Source organism: Megalopta genalis, chromosome 3 (assembly GCF_051020955.1).
Source record: "Megalopta genalis isolate 19385.01 chromosome 3, iyMegGena1_principal, whole genome shotgun sequence".
Classification (NCBI taxonomy): Eukaryota; Metazoa; Arthropoda; class Insecta; order Hymenoptera; family Halictidae; genus Megalopta; species Megalopta genalis.
The window spans coordinates 24,633,109-24,650,080 of NC_135015.1; the positions used below are offsets into that span (position 1 = coordinate 24,633,109).

The 16,972-nt window shown below is 40.9% G+C and overlaps 1 protein-coding gene across 2 annotated transcripts in view; it reads left to right on the top strand.

Annotated features, from left to right (window-relative positions):
• The first annotated feature begins 1,526 nt into the window (after positions 1 to 1,526).
• The window catches only part of LOC117221967 (venom dipeptidyl peptidase 4), a 440,681-nt gene continuing 425,235 nt past the window's right edge, over positions 1,527 to 16,972 (top strand). The window contains exons 1-2 of one of the 2 annotated variants that reach the window (XM_033473358.2): positions 1,527 to 1,896; positions 11,204 to 11,379. The gene's annotated coding sequence lies outside the window, so the exon portion shown is untranslated. The remainder of the gene's footprint in view (positions 1,897 to 11,203; positions 11,380 to 16,972) is intronic. The other variant, XM_033473359.2, reaches the window with a different exon arrangement.

Consider the following 16,972-nt stretch of genomic DNA (forward strand, 5'->3'; position numbering starts at 1 on the left):
TAGTAAACACGGCTGGGACCGTTAGGGAAATGAAAGCTTACTGGCAACTGACAGCCGGTTCGAGATTCGTGGAAGTTTATTCTCCTATATTAGCCAGCACGTACGAAAAGTTCCGATGATTTGCCGAAGCCAGCCCCGCCGAGAGCTCGCAATTCTGTTAACCCTTTGCACTCGAGCGGTGACTCGAAGGGACACCGCTCGAAATTGCATCACGTTCCAAAATCACATTTTCACGTCATCGCGTCTGTTTATCTTTGAAAAATGTTAAGAAACGTAACCGCTGTATACGAGCCGCAGAATTGAATAATAGACATTATTAACCCTTTGCAGTCGAAACCATTTCAACTCGAAATTTTATATACATATGAAAATGAATTTTGTCGCACAGTGTGAATGAAGCACTGTAATTGTAGCACAGTGATTGAAGTACTGTAAATGAAATGGAGTAATTAATGCACAGTAGTTGAAGTACTCTAAATGAAGTGCAATAATTGATGCACGATAATTGTAGGACTGTAAATTAAGTACAATAATTAATGCACGGTAATTGAAGCTCAGCAATGGAAGCACAGCAATCGAAGCACAAAGATTGAAGTACTATAATTGAAATGCAGAAATTGATATACAGTAATTGTAGCACAACAACTGAATCACAATAATTGAAGTACTGCGAATGAAGTGCAGTAATTGATGCACAATAATTGAAGCACAGTGAATGAAGCTCAGCAATCGAAGCAGAATAATCGAAGCACAATAATTGAAGTACTCTAAATGAAGTGCAGCAATCGAAGCACAGTAAATGAAGTGCTGTAATTGAAGTACTCTAAATGGAGTGCAGCAATCGAAGCACAGTAATTGAAGTACCGTAAATGAAGTGCTGTAATTGAAGTACTCTAAATGGAGTGCAGCAATCGAAGCACGGTAATTGAAGCTCAGCAATCTTATCAGAAATTATCATCTCTTTAAAAATGCAGCAACTCGCTCGAGGCTCATATTTTCCATTTTCTCAGACATTTCACATTCTTCGTATACTTTGCACTAGAAAAAAAAATTCGTTCTCATACAAAACACGTTTCACACAATTGCAACGTGTTGAAAAGCCGCAACATATAGATACAAAAAAGAGCCGTTGAATAGATCCAAAAATTCGCGACGTCATGTTAAAGGGCACAGTGATCGACACATCAGGCCCATTGTTGTGATTAGGCGCGCGTTAAGCCGTTGCCCGAATGGAAAACAAAAACTGGCCAACGCAGGCGAGCGAGGCTCGGCGAGCGCAAGGTCGCCGCGCTGTCAGTTCTCGTTCGGCCCTTTTTCGATCTGGTCGACCGTCAACGTGCCGGCAGGGCTCGGGCATTCAACAGGTATGTAGTACCTATACAATCGATGTGTGTTCGCGGGCTGGCGCGGCGCGGCCGTGGTGTTCACCTCGGCTCTGTTGCGTTGGTATCAGTGGATCCGCGCCTCCTTCGAAGAGACGCTTGCGCCGGTAAGGCAGAGCCGGAGCCAGCTCGCTCCATGGCCACCCGTTCGTTATTAGTACGCCGCCGGCCGTCGAAGCTGGACCATCTTCCGTCGCGGTCCGACCGGTTGGTCGCCGGATTTTTGTTTACGCGCCACGGTTTTTACCATTATTTCGGCCGTCCGCGCCAAGTGTGAACGACTTCCCCGATTTCCCCGGTACCATCGCCAAGGGCGGACCGGCCGCGTGCCCACCCCCCTCCGGCAGCTTCGTTTTTTCCCTGTGCACCACCCCGCCAGCAGTGAGAATTTTTCCGTTCGGAGATCATCTGCGTTTTATGCCGACGACCGCCGGGAATTTCCTAGCATTTTTGTGCCGGATGTTTTGGTTGAGTGCGGGTCGACGAAGTTTTTAGGGGATGCTCGCTGGCACTGGTGAGTAACTCCCTTCGGAAATGGTACTTGTTCGAGCGGGGGCGATCTCTTCTTGTTCGGGTTGGTAGGGGTTGATAGGGCTGATAGGGTTCGACGAGTGTTCTGTTGTTCTATCAGTGTTCGACCAGGCTTTCTTTCGAGCAGATAATGCGCTTTCGAGGAACGCTTTTCTTAGGTTCAACAGTTTTCACAAAGGGTTGGATCGCGCGCGGTTATTTTTCTTGGCGGTGTTCATCTTCGAGTGTCACGATATCAAGCGTTTTATGTTAATGTTTCATGTTGGTATTTGATATTGATACTTGATATTCATATTCAATATTGATGCTTGATATATTAACATTTAATATTGATATTTCATAGTAATATTTAATATTGATATTTAATTGCAATATTTGATAGCAATATTCAATAGTAATATTTAATATTGATATTTAATATAGCAATATTCAGTAGTAATATTTAATATTGATATTTCGTAGTAATATTCAATAGTACTAATATTGATACTTGATAACAATATTTAATATTCATATTTAATAGCAATATTCAATAGTAATATTTAATAGCAATATTCAATAGTAATATTTAATATTGATATTGAATAGCAATATTTAATAGCAATATTCAATAGTAACATTTAACATTGATATTGAGTAGCAATATTTAATAGCAATATTCAATAGTAATATTTAATATTGATATTGAGTAGCAATATTTAATATTGATATTGAATAGCAATATTTAATATTGACATTGAGTAGCAATATTTAATAGCAATATTCAATAGTAATATTTAATATTGATATTGAGTAGCAATATTTAATATTGATATTGAATAGCAATATTTAATATTGACATTGAGTAGCAATATTTAATATTGATATTGAGTAGCAATATTTAATATTGATATTGAGTAGCAATATTTAATATTGATATTGAATAGCAATATTTAATATTGATATTGAGTAGCAATATTTAATATTGATATTGAGTAGCAATATTTAATATTGATATCGAGTAGCAATATTTAATATTGATATCGAGTAGCAATATTTAATATTGACATCGAGTAGCAATATTTAATATTGATATCGAGTAGCAATATTTAATATTGATATTTAATATTCACATTTACTAGCAACATCCAATATTAATATTATCCAAGGTCGCTGTTTTAATATCACTCGTGATAACTTGACGTCTAATCGACTCCGTATCAATAACGGCGATACGTCCAGGCGATACGGGGTCAATTTGCCGTTAAGTCACTGCCATTGTAGCGATACGGAGTCAATTTGACATGCATCACCGCCGGTCACGAGTTAATTTGACGCGTACGCCGCCACTCATACTTTAACTATCTTACGGAGAAAGTTTTTCAGGCCGGATCCGACGGTTTGACGCGTATCCCAGTTCTTGCTCGTGCCAGATGCGAGACCAAGAACAGTTAGTTGTTTATGTAACCTTTGTCGAGGTGCTCCGGGCAGTACATATTCCTTCCGTTCACCCTGACCGTGTAATAAGAAAGAATGTCATTACAAAAAGAGATCGGAATATCATTAGAAGTCTGTTCCCTCCGACCGTGAGAGAGAGAGAGAGAGAGAGAGAGAGAGAGAGAGAGAGCCAAGTTCGCTCGGCTTTCCGATGGGAATCAATCCGTTTGAAGGCTTATTAAATATCCACAGATTCGAGGAAGCTGAAACGACGACTATATGCAGTCACGTGCGAACCCAGAGGAATTGGGTCGGTCGAGGGGTCGGTGAAACCGTCGAAAATCGAGAATTTTGTGTAATCGCGTGCAGCACAGACTTTTTGATCGACCAGATTGGTTATTTCGGACGCGCAAGATGCTGCGACGTGGATCACGATGAAACGTGTTCGTTTCTAGATGTTTCGAGAGTTTGCGTGTATAGGTGGGGTCATTTTGGAGAATCGTGGATCTTGAAATCTTCGCGTTTCGATGCGACTGCGAGTAGGATCCTTGTGCGATGGAACGAGCAGTTTCGAATTCAGCGTAGTTTCTACGCTTTGAAACTGTTCCTCGTTGACCCTCGTCTTTTTCTAACTTGACGTCGTCCTCGTCGAATCGGCACCGTCGTGAAAAAATTGACACTATCGCGAAAAAATTGACACCGTCGTGAAATAATTGACACTGCGGTGAAAGATCAATATAGCAAGAAACAAGCTGCTGAATATTTGCTGAATTTTTTGTTGGGAATAAATAGAAGCATCTCCGCGCGACGTTTCCCCCCGCAATTTGTCGCCCAGAGCGAAACCATTCGCAGATTTAAAGTTCCCCGTTAATTTAGAGCCGCGCGGTCTACGCGGCCGCGAACGCAAAGTTTACAGCGCAAACAGAGCAACGCCGAGCAATAATCTCGCTTCCGAAACAATTCTGCGTTTCTATTAATTTTTCTCAGCGCGCGGTCCGCTGATTACCATTCTAATCTTTTCGGCTGCCATAAATCACCGCGGAACTCGGTTTACGTAACTGCATTACAGCGTAACGTGAAGATAACGCACAGCAGAACTGTCAACGACGCGAGGACGTCGCGTTAATCGTCCGGCGAATATCGCGAATTCGAGTTTATTGCACTTGTTATTAACAATCGGCGACTATAACAACGAGCCGCGAGGCTGAGCGACAATTGGGGAGAATTTACTGTAATAGCAATATTTAAAGAAAGTATTTCTCTCTCTCAGTCTCATTGTTTAATAGAGAAAAGCTAAATCTCTCGACGAGAGAATATCGAAAAATTAAACGCAGGAAATTCCGAATAGAAATTGAAAGTTAAAATCGTGCGAATATCTTGAACGAGATTATGTCAACGCGTTCGCCAAGAACGGAGCATCAAAAATCGCCATTCCGGGGTTCGAAGCGTCTTCTAAATTCCGATTACAGTAAATTCTCCCCAATTTTCCTTCAGCTTCTACACAAGAATGATCAATTCGGGAAAAGGAGACGCGATTATTCGAGTCTCGCGGCTCCTTTTTACAGTCACCGATTGTCAGCAACTGTAAAAACGAGTCTCAAGACTCGAACAATCGTGTCTTCTCTTCCCGAATTGGCCATTTTTGCGCGCGATCCGAGCGCGAATCGATGAGAAATTAGCTGCTGATTTACGCCGCGCGATCCTAATCGCGATCCTAACCGACTTCTCTTCACCGCAATCCGGGCGCGAATTACGGAGAAATGATGCTGTATCGCGTTTTTCCGCGGGCCGCGCGATATGTTTAAGCATTCGAACAAACGGCGCGACGGGTTTCGGTATCGCGGAAGAGAAATCGTGCCGGCGTCGACGACGACGACGACGACGAGCGCACGCCATTCGTATACAAATTTAACGAAGCACGTTGGAGTTTGCCAAGCGACGTTTCGCAATCGCCGAAGACACCGATACGGCTACGTACGTTTCTTGAACGCAAATCCACCGTGTCAGCCGTGTTCTCCACATTCCGTCGTACACGTTTCCTTATCCTCTTTCGTTCTCTCTTCTTCTTTCTTTCTCCTTTTTTCGTTCTTTTTTTCGAGCGTTCCCGCGCTCTCCCGCGCGCGCATCCCCGCGCACCCCCGCCGCCGTCGATCGTTTATTAACTCGTTCATCGTTTTCCTTTAGCCGTTCGTGCACTATTCGAGGCATCACCCGGAATACCGATCGTCCCGTGAATTTCGAACCCGAACGAGATGATTCTTTTCTCGGTCGAACGTTTCCGAATCGCGGTATCAAACGACCGCGATTGGAAAGGTCGCGGGATCCGATACGATCGAACATCCTATTAAAAAGACAGCCCCGGGACTCCTCGATTTCGGTGAAACCCGCAAGAAAACAATTTCTGCCGAAAGCCCGCCGCGTTTCCGATTCCGGAGTTCAGCCGTTCGAACGGACACCCACGGTTTCCGGAGACTTGTTTTTCGAATTTCTAGTTGTTCGTTCCGTCGAGCCAGAGCTATTCTAATTCTTTCATTTCGCGGTATCGGGTCCTGCAGACTCGTACGACAGTTATTTGTTTATTATATATATATTTATTTATTAATTATATTACATTTTGTTTGTATTTATTATATTTTTATTATATTTATTTTATTTTATTTTTAATCTATTTATTTCTAATATATATATATTTTTGACTTGGTGCACTGATAGAGCTCGTAAAGCTGAATCCAATGATACCCGATTTGGGGGGCACACGGCTTATAGTTTCTGAGATAATCAACGTTAAAGTCGCTAAGAAATGATCAGCAGGACGCACCCCCCACTCCTGCGGGTCAGTGTCGCGATGCGTATCCAGGCAGGAGTGGGAGGCGCGCGTCTTCCCGGCCTTTGATTAGCGACTTTAACATTGATTATCTCAGAAACTGTAAGCCGTGTGCCCCCCAAATCGGGTATCATTGGATTCAGCTTTACAAGCTCTATCACTGAACCGAGTCTCATCGAAAAATGGGCGTCTACCCTGGGACCATCCCGCCCCCCTCGTTAAAGCTAGTTCTTAGAATACAGGTCAGTTTCGAACGGTTTACGAGCACGTCGACGTAAACGTCGACGCGATTTAGTAGCGATCGCGGGCGAAGCTGTTTCCGAAACGTAATTCGACATTTTCGTAATTCGAGCTATTTTCTCGCGCGCCTCTGCATCAGATCGTTAAATACATTTATTCCCGCGATAAAACTGCACGGATTGGCTCGCGAAACTGCTCGCTTGACCGCGGATTTTATGCATTTGCGAGGGGAACGAGCAGTCGCGATGTCAAACGGTCGAAAGATTAAAAACATTTGGCAGTGTCGGTGCATATATTGTTTTTCGACGTTCGCTTGAAATTAGTAAGAATATGCAACTTTTAAGTTGCAACGGGGGCAGATAATTTTTGCACAGGCTGGTTAGAAAGGGGTAACTTTTTCAAATTTGTAATATGGAATAATATATAATAATATATTATTATACAATATAATATATAATATATAATTGTATAATTGTATAATTATATACTATAATATATAATATATAATATATAATTGTATAATTATATACTATAATATATAATTGTGCAATAAATATATAATTAAATTATATACTATAATATATAATTGTACAATAAATATATAACTAAATTATATATTATAATATATAATTGTACAATAAATATATAACTGTATAATAATATACTATAATATATAATTGTACAATAAATATATAATTAAATTATATACTATAATATATAATTGTACAATAAATATATAACTAAATTATATATTATAATATATAATTGTACAATAAATATATAACTGTATAATAATATACTATAATATATTATGTACTACATAGCATAATAATATAATGTATTTATTATACAAAATTTAGAATAGCGGAACAAAATGGAATACTTTGCAACTTATACATAGACTCAGGATTTTTACGTAAAACAATAATAATTGTTTGCACTAATTTCCACGATACAGACGCCGTATAAATATTTCTTTGGTTTATCAGTTGTTTTAACAAATCGAAAATAACGTAACAATCTTTTTGCATTTTATATAAATGTTTTTACATTTCCGTATTTGACTTGCTTGTTTTTCTCATAAACGCATCAAATCCACGGTACATTTCGCGATCATGGCTTTCATGCGACGAATCCGTGTGCGTTAGCTCGTTTCACGATCGTCGACATAAACGCGTGTCGCGTTCGCAGGAGACCGGTAAACAAATTCATTTGTTGTCAGCGACGCGGCTGTTAAAACAGTACGGGCAGCAGCACGCTTTGGAAATCAGGGGCTCGGTTGACCAGACGAGACGCTAAATTTTGCCGGCGCAGCTTTCAAATGTTTCGCGTTCGTTGTTTTATTTTTTGCAATCGTCGATATACGCGAACGTTATTATAGAAAACCGTGGAGCAAATTGATTCGTCGACGCGCAACGCGCCAATAAAAGCCGCATCGAATTTCAAATATATTTTCGTAATTTCGATAGAAAATCGAAATTGATTCGCGTCGGCCATTCGCCGGTTCTCATTGTGAAAAAAAATATACGTCGGTCGAATTTTGGTAACTGGAAACCAGCGAAATTTCGTTAAGGGGAAAGGCGGAGTGATTTTTGTTGAAACGTTGCCTCGAAATATTCAGACAGGTGAGTTGTGTTGTAACAAAAAAGTGTAAATGTAATAGTTCACGAAAATTCGGTATTCGATTTCAGACTTTGAAACGCGACTAGCAATAATATATTAATATTATATAATGTTAAATTAATATTGCATTATATTAATGTTACGTAGTATTACATTAATATTGCATTATATTAATGTTACGTAGTATTACATTAATATTGCATTGTAGTAATATTACACAGTATTACAGTAATATTACATTAATATTGAATTATATTAATGTTATATAGTATTATATTAATATTACATGTATTATATTATACTGTAAATAAATAAATGCATTGCATATAGATTATTGTATAAAGATCATTGCATTGAGATTATCGCAATAGAGATTATTGCAATAGAGATCATTGCAATAGAGATCATTGCAATAGAGATTATTGCAATAGAGATCATTGCAATAGAGATCACTGCATATAGATCATTGCAATAGAGATCATTGCAATAGAGATCACTGCATATAGTTCATTGCATATAGATCATTGCAACAGAGATCATTGTAATAGAGATCATTGTATATAGATCATTGCAATAGAGATCATTGCATATAGATCATTGCAATAGAGATCATTGTATATAGATCATTGCAATAGAGATCATTGCAATAGAGATTATTGCATATAGATTATTGCAATAGAGATCATTGCATATCGATTATTGCATATAGATCATTGCAATAGAGATCATTGCATGTAGATCATTGCAATAGAGATCATTGCATAGAAATCATTGCATAAAGATCACTGCATAGAAATCATTGCACAAAGATCGGTTAAATTAGAATTATTAAACAGCAATAGTAATAAAGTTAAATCGAGTTATTAAATATCTATTTAACAGGCTTCCGGTAAATAATAGATCGTTTCTGGTAAAAAGCGGCGAGAGTCCGAACTTCGAAATGAAATCGCGGACCCCCCGCGTCGTTGCACCGTAACGCGGAAGAATCTTTTGCAGCGGAGTAAAATTTGTTCGCCGGCGTTCGTTAATTGTTCCGTATCCGGGAGAATCGCGATGATTTAATCCGACTCCGGAGCCGCGGGATTAAAAAAATGATTACGGCGATCGGCGGTGCCGACAACGCGAGCAAATCCTTTAAGTCCGCGGACGATTAGCCGGTTACCGGAGACGGAATTATTACGAAATCGCTTTGATAGTTGCTTCAGAAATGTTTGCGCTTTCATCGGAAACATACGAAGTCTAAATGACGAACATGTGTTGTCCCTTGTTGTTTTCTTATTCTTATTATCGATTTATTGCCTTTTGTCTCAATCTGTTATTCCCATTTAATTTACATTCGTTGTCAGTATTATTTTTAATATTTCTTTCTTTTCTTTTCTTTTCCTCTGTTATTATTTATTATTCTTTATTTCTATTATTAAACTTGTTGCAACAAACGGATCTTTTTCCTCTGTTTGTAGGTATAAATAAATAAATATTATATATATATATAATATTTATTTATTTATATATATACACATATAATAATATGTATATACATATAATATTATGTATATATAAATATATATGTATAATATATAATATATTTACATTTATAAATAAATATTATCGTTGTTATTCGGTATATTGTAATTAATTAAGACAATCTTGATTGCGGTTTCTCTTTGGAATTTCAAATACGGCAAAGTTTGATAAAAATTCGTAATAAAAATGAATCACAGGTGTCCCTTGAAATGGAAGAGAAATCAAAAGAATTGAAAAATGTTGCCGCATAATTTTTCATTTTATTATCGAAGGAGCTTGCTAATTAGCTTACATTTCTCGCAATTATTCCTGTTAACCGCGCGGCGCATGAAAACGGAGAATTTTTCGACGCGTTTTTACAGTCGCGGTGCACTCGGTGCAACGGGCGTAAAACGGTTTGTTGGTAAGCATCGCGAGGTACGCGGGCACATTAGCGGAAGATAATCTTTAATTTACGCCGGGACGCCTCCAGAACCGATTCCCGTTAATTATCATAAAGCCTGAAAAGGCTGGGAAAGATCCGCCGGCGCGGCCGAGGGCTCGGATAGCGGAAGAGAAAACCGGGCGAGGAAAAGAAAAGAAAAGAAAGTAATTTAGAAGTTCCGTGATTAATGAAGTAATTCGTTCCGAGTAAGAAGTTGTATTTCATTTCGTCCGACTTCCGTTCTTCGGCCTGAATTAATCTCCGCGGAATTATGCGATCCTTGGGACGAACGGGGGCTGCCACTGTTCATCGTAAAACGCGCGAATCTGCTCGACAAGTGGTTCGAACACGCTCGCGTCGCGGATTTATTGTTATTATGACAATTATAATAATTATTATTATTTAGTTATTTCAGCGCGGTCGCGCTGACGCGGGGTCATCAGCGACCACGTGGTTTGCAATTAACTGCACATAAAGACTAATATCCCAGATCAGAAATAAAATTTATATCGACTCGATCGAGTGCAGAGTGTCGCAAAAGTTACTAAAAATCGGGAAATTAGGGGTTTCTCAGGTGATTTGAAGCAACTTTTTCCTTTGCGCAAATGCAATCCGCGGCTTCGTTCACGAGTTATTCGCGAAAAAACACTGACCAATGAGCGCACCAAGCGCAGTCCCGCCCACTGGCTTGGCCGGCTCGTGCCAGCCGCGCGCTCGCCACTCATTGGTCACCGTTTTTCGTTAATAACTCGTAAACGAAGCCACGGATCGCATTTTCGCAAAGGAAAAAGTTGCTTCAAATCACCACAGGAACCCTTTGATTAACTTTCAGGACATCCTGCAAAACGAATCGTATCGATTTATAGATTCAAACGCTGTGGATTTTTTATTATTATTACTACAATTTATTTATTTCAGCGCGGTCGTGTTAATCGCGGAGTCATTAGCGACCACGTGAATTACAATTAAGCGTGCATAAGGATTTATATGTTCTAGATTGCAATTAAAATTTCCATTGACACGAGTGATTATATCGAATCGTATAGATTTATGGATTTAAACGGCGCGGATTTCGCTCGATGAAAATAGGCGATTTCTTTTTTTTTTATTGACTGTGCCCACAGACGCGCGCGCGCGCCTAGGGAATTCATTATCTTGTCAGTGGATAGAACGTAGCGGTAATTAAAAGCAAACAATCTATGGTGATCCTCCATTTTTCGAACATTATTATTTCCGTAGTGGTTATTCGAACGCCGGTTGAAGCGTACGAGCTGATTGCGGACAAGTGAGGGGAAACAGGAAAGGAAAATTACGGCAGTGGGGGACTGCGATGTGCAAGAAAAAAAAGTGTGTGTGCATCTGTTAATAAGAACGTGACCAGGGTAACTCGTGGACGATAAACGGCGAACAGAAGTGTGAGTAGCCCAGACAGTAATTATTATTCGACTGCTTATTTAAAATAAAATCAAAACTGTTCGTATTAATTAATTACTTTTTTTTACAAATACAAAGGAACAAAACTATAATATTATAGTTTAATTAAATGATAAAAAATACATGAAAATACATTGACAAAGAAATCCGCGATATCTTTGAGGGGTGGTTTTCACCCCCAAGTACCATTTATGAAAATACTGTGAAAATTGTATCACTCGGTACGATTCTAAAATCGCAAAAAACGAGAATAGTATTATTTTTACGGTAACTTGAACCACACGTTTCCACGAAATAGCAGATTTCTTAGAATTCTCGAGCCGTCGATGCTCCCTTGTCAGTCGTGGCTTCTTGCTGACCGCTCGCTCCTTATCCCGGAAATCTGTTTCTCTCTTGAACCCGAGTTTTTTCCGGGACATCCTCTCTCTCTCTCTCTCTCTCTCTCTCCATCTCCCTCTTTCACCCCTTTGCTATCTCTAGCTCGGATTTCCGCCAGCAATCCCCGAAACCGGTTTTTCTAGGTCCCACGTCCGCGCGCGCGTTTTTCCTTGGAGTCCGCCCTCGCAGGCATCTCTTTGTCTCCCGCGGAGATTGAGATTGAATAATTGAACGGGAACGCGCGGAGATGCGAGGGGGGTGTGCGCGGGTCCATTTTTCCAGGGTCTCCCGCGGAATTAGCGGCACGGTGGCCGAGCCGAGAGAACTCCGCCGGAGCGCAATCTTAATTACGTCGGATTTATTATTGAAACGTGTGTCTTCGCCCGTTTACCCCGTTCCCCGCCCCGTCCCGTCCCGGCGGGCACCGATTGCTCGCTACAGAGTCCCCCGGCGAATTACCCTTCGAGATCGCAGCACATTTTCATGCTGGACTGATTGCGAGAGCCAGCCCGCCGTCATCTGCATGCGAAAGAAACATTCCCCGCGTCCGCTCCTCCGAGAAGCCGGAATTTTCTTTCCCTCGTCCCTTTGGTTCTGAAATATTCCTTCACTGAACTATGTTCCTTTACTTTAGAAACGACCGGTCCCGAAGCCTTTCGTTTCGCAGTTATTTCATGCGATTTTTAGTTTTTTACTGGAACCCTTTCGATGCGAGGTCATGTTTGCTACACTGAAAAATTGCCAAGTTCGACGAATTGCACGGACTTTGTACAATTTTTTTCAGGGATGCCGTTTACGGTGGAACGAAGTTCGGTCTTTCCTCTTTAATTTCAGAAAAAAGGAAGGTAGCTGCGATTTTTTTTCGCGAAGTTACAGGACTTTGAAGTGACCCTTGTAATTTCCAACGCGACGAATGTGGACTCATATTGAAAGAGTCACAGTGGCGAGGATGCGTCAAGCATAAAATTGAGAAAATGCATGGTAAAGTAGAAGCTTCGAGCTTTAAATTGAAAAAAGAATCACCATCCTACGATGATTTTTTGCAGAGTTGTCGTTGATCGAAGTTGACCAATTTTCGAAATTTCGCCGCCACACACCGCAGTAATTGACACACGTATGGAAGATAGAAACAAATTTGCATCAATTACTGTGGCTAGTAGGATTGATTTTCCGGAATTATGGTAGTTGGATTACTTTATCTAAAATTTACGCTAAAAAAATGAACAGTTTATTATTAATTACCGAAATAGAAATGCTCTTCGAATCAGCTTTCGAATATCACAGGTCAAAATAAATGAATTAAAATAATTGCTGTTACCTGCATGTCGTAAATTATCAATTGTAAACATATGAAAAAGATATAATATATAGGATAGAAGTAAATTAAAAGATATCATTCTTAAAAAAGAAGTCCAACCGCATCGATCATCATCGTTCATATATTCGGCGAATCGCGAGCACGTGACGGCCATTGAGGAGCCAATAATCACGCGACGGATACGACCGAGCAAAAATCGTTGAAACCGAATTCGAGAATGGATGCATTTCGCATAATTCGGCGGGATCGGAGCAAACATCGATATCACTCCGGTCGGAGTAGCGCGGCGGACGCAACGAACGAGCATAAACACAATTCGGGACGAGGCTACCCCGCTCCGGGTATAGCGTCCATTATCACCGATGAAAATAATATTCCCGTAAATACGAGGTCGCCGCGGCCAGCCGGAGTGCAGGTGTCGAACGAACGAACGAGCGAACGGAACGGAACGGAACGGAACGGTTTATCCTTTTAGCGGGTTGGTCGCGTGAAAATCGACGCGAACACGCCGGCCGAGATAGCAGTTTTTAATCCGCGGATAAACCAAAGGATCCGGGGACAATCGGCGAGGCGGGGCAGGGCGCGGGGGTGTGTCGCACCGGTGTCACGGTGCACGGGGAAATTACCGAGGTGATTTCCGGAATTTAACGGGGCAGTAAGTCGAAGCCGAACGAGTGGTTAACGAGCGGGCCACGCGACGATATCGGCCGAAATCGTCGCGGCATTCGACGGTGTTCCGGGGCAGGCGGCGGCGAGTTTGTCGCTCGGTTGACAACAATGCCGCGCAAACGATCTCTGAACCAGGTATTAACAATGTCCCGTAATTAGAGAGTCGTCTCTTGCATTTCCGCGCGCGCCCACGGCGGCGCGCTCATAAATTTAAGACGACGACGACGACGACGACGACGAGTTCTCGTTTCAATTGTACGCGTATCGTGTTACCCTTAATTAGTTATTTAGATTGTTCTATTTCGAATTCTACGAATGCGCGTGTCTCGTCTTCTCCTAATGGTGAACTTGAACAAAATAATTGCTAAAATTGCTTCACTTTACGAAGGAACGAGACAAGCATTTCTTTCTTTTTTTTTTTGACAAATTTCTATCGAGTTGTTGGTTTTATTTATCATAATTCTAGGGTTAAACATTGGGCTTGCGAGATTTCGACGAGACACGGTTGTTCTTGCGTTCTGGTCACTTAAATAACAATTGTGTTGGAGATCGATCATTGATTCTACATTCAAGTAGAAACTGTAATGAGTATTCCAGAATTTATTCGCGTTGGGATTCGTACGCAAGATAATCGATAATTTAATAACGGTCGATGAATTATTCGAAGAACGAATTATTTGAATCAAGAATTATTCGAATGGAGAATACTGAATTATTCGAATGAAGAATTGTTCGAATCAAGAATTATTCGAATCAAGAATTATTCGAGTCAAGAATTATTCGAGTCAAGAATTATCCGAATAAAGAATACAGAATTATTTGAATTACGAATTATTCGAATCAAGAATTATCCAAATTAAGAATAATGAATTATTCGAATCAAGAATTATCCAAATGAAGAATAATGAATTATTCGAATCAAGAATGTTTTGAATAACAAAATAATGAATAATCCTCATTGGACTAAAAAGAATTCGTACAAAAATCTCAGATAACTATCGATTCGGAACAATTCGAGTAACGTCCGGTCCAATAACAACCGAATAATCCCTGGAAACGAAAAGAACAATAAATAACGCGAAAGAGCCGAAACAGGCCAAAAACAAGAATTATCCGAACGACTGTGCGCCGCGTATATGCAATTTGGATCGACAAATGTCAAAAAGTAGAAGCGGTGAACACTGCCAAATGGTTCTACGGTGGCCAATCTCGCAAATGAAAATCGAATGTCGGAATTCGGTGTCGCGAAACTTGGTTTGTAGGTCGGCAAAGATTGTTCCGGCATTATCCGAGCGATCATTGGGATCGCGGGAAGAACGAATGGTGACAGTGGGATCGGACTATGAAATTGTGTACGTAGTTCGGCGACGTTCGGCGAACTTTTGCCGGCGGCGTTGGTGCGGGATTTAGGTTCAGCCGTGTGGCATCCGTGCGGCCGTGCATAGGCGTCGGTGTTCGCGGAACTTCGGCGTCGATGCTATTTATGCATCGGAAGTTCTCGTGTAGTATCTCCACCGCGTCTCTCTCGCTCGCTCGCGATTCGTTACTCGGCTCGTCCAACTTGGCCCGTCGATAATTCAAAAGTTGATAACCGATAGTCACGCGAGCCTGTCACGAAATGTCGCGGCACCGACACTTTTTACGATCGGCAGCGGATCGAAGGACCCGAAGGCCGCGAGGAGCCGGAAGCGACGAGATTATGCTTGTCCCTGCGAAATGGTACAACTAACTTATCAGCCGGGGTCACGCGACGTTTCTTGCTTCGTTAACGACGATAACACTCCGGGATTTGAATGATTATTAACGAGATAATAATTCTGGTGTGGAGTACGTGTGTCTATTTTTAACTCTGTTAGGGAATTTCCTTGTAAATAAATTATACCTTCTGCAATCAGATTGTAGCAATTTAGGTATCATAATTTGAATTAGAGTTTACGTCAACTTTGAACGGGTATAACTATTGAACCAGTGGTTTGCGCACCTTGGGACATCGATGTTTGGATTTTTCTCGACAAAATATACGAGATTATATGTAAAAGAGCTAAAAATCTCAGGACCCCTAAAGTAAAGTTTAACAAAAACATCTGCATTATGAATATATTTAAGTTTTCACTAAAATTGCAATTTGACCAGTCAGCTGTTTTCGACGAGCACGCTTCAGAAATAGTGATATTTTAATATATTCTAATATTAATGTATCAATTAAATTTATTATAATATATTATATTACAACCGGTCAATATTTAGGACGTCTCGAATATTATTTGCGGCCGAGGGCGACGTGAAACGAGCGAATAAAAAAAACTACGAACAATTATCGTGCCGGTCACAACGGAAAGCATCGCGACTTCTCAAGCACACTCGGCGAAAACACAGATAACTGGATAATTGGAACGCGCAAGCACCGCGTCGACTGCGGCGAAAAAGAAGCGAAGTTGTTCAGCGGCCACCGCGGAGTCGATATCATTGTACATCGGCATAACAGCTGGTCGGTCTGTCCGCGTATAGACGTAGTTTTCCAACGAGGTGTTTTCATCGGGGGATAAACAGAATCCGCGGCCGTTCATTATCGCTTTATCTAAAGCTCGCCGCGGCGCCGCGCGCCGGTTCGAGTGCACTTCGCGTCGCCGCACGCCCTCTTGCACAATGGAACCGGCACGCAATTAGCCAAGTGTCGCTCTAATAAGGATTTGTAGGATAGGTTAGGTCAAGCTAAATCGGCCTGTTTGCCGTTAAACAGGTGGACGTCCTGCCACAGCCTCCTGTTTCGACTGTTGGCCTCGAGTGCTCGCATCATGATGAAGAGTGGCCTTTAAACCCATTCGCGCTGCTCAAAATTAGTTAACGTTGAATTTGAATAGGTTCGGAGCATCCGCAAACGGAAATCCAGAACACCGCGCGTCGCCCGACGAGCTTCCTCCTGGCCGAAACCGAAGCTCTACCGAATCCTTGGTAGAGCAACAATATTTGTTCGAATTATATTCCAAACGATTCTCTGTCGAATTGTGTTTCGAAGAATTTTCTCGGACACGTTTTCATTCGAATAATGTTCTCGAATACAGTTTTAGTCGAATACGTTTCGAATACTTTTGTCGAATTCATTTTTATTCGAATACATCTCGAATACTTTTGTCGAATACATTTCTATTCGAATAACATTTCGAATACTTTTGTCGAATACATTTCTATTCGAATAATATTTCGAATAC